The sequence below is a fragment of the Mus pahari genome, chromosome 5 (genome assembly GCF_900095145.1).
Source record: "Mus pahari chromosome 5, PAHARI_EIJ_v1.1, whole genome shotgun sequence".
Lineage (NCBI taxonomy): Eukaryota > Metazoa > Chordata > Mammalia > Rodentia > Muridae > Mus > Mus pahari.
In genome coordinates, this window is record NC_034594.1 from 13,464,904 (window position 1) to 13,465,613 (window position 710).

The following is a 710-nucleotide window of genomic DNA, read 5'->3' on the forward strand; positions in this document are numbered from 1 at the left end:
CTTTTGGCAGGATGGACATTTTGACTATGTTAGTCCTGCCAATCCATGAGCATGGGAGATCTTTCCATCTTCTGAGATCTTCTTCAATTTCTTTCTTTAAATATTGCCTTAGTTTAGAAATGTTTCTAATAAAATATCTTAAGTGAACATAAATACCATTTATATATAATTAACATTGTTTTATCACTCTGTAATCCATGTCACAATAAAACATATGTACAATGTTATGGTACTGAAATGTTTAGTCATTATTTCTAACAAAAAAAAAGTAGAAATTCATATAAGTATTCACTAATTTCTTTGTGCTAAAGAGAGGAAAGTAAATATGACCAGGCCTATATATGACATATGATTACAATTCACTTGCTGATACAAAATATATGTACAAATGTGGACTGTGTGCTGTCATTACAGACTAAAGGAGTTAATTTGGCCTACAGCTGAAAAGGATGGCATCATAACAGAAATGAGAGTTGGATGGATTATCAGATCTGGAGAAAAAGTAGGTGAAAAGAAACTTTGTCCTTCTTCCTTAACTAAAATTACTGTGTTGATTTTAGGGCTTAAGAGATGGTTCAGTGATTTAAAGTTCCCTATGTGCTTGAATAAAACCTAAGTTCAGTTCTCATCACTCATGTCAGATCTTTCAAAACCACCTACAACTCCAGCTCCAGGTGGTACCGCATTCCTTTAGTCTCCACATGAATATA

General features: G+C 33.0%; 1 protein-coding gene across 1 annotated transcript in view; it reads left to right on the forward strand.

Moving 5' to 3' along the window:
- The window catches only part of Khdrbs2 (KH RNA binding domain containing, signal transduction associated 2), a 468,795-nt gene extending 468,324 nt beyond the window's left edge, over positions 1–471 (forward strand). The window contains exon 11 of the mRNA XM_029539289.1: positions 415–471. The gene's annotated coding sequence lies outside the window, so the exon portion shown is untranslated. The remainder of the gene's footprint in view (positions 1–414) is intronic.
- The last annotated feature ends 239 nt before the right edge of the window (positions 472–710 follow it).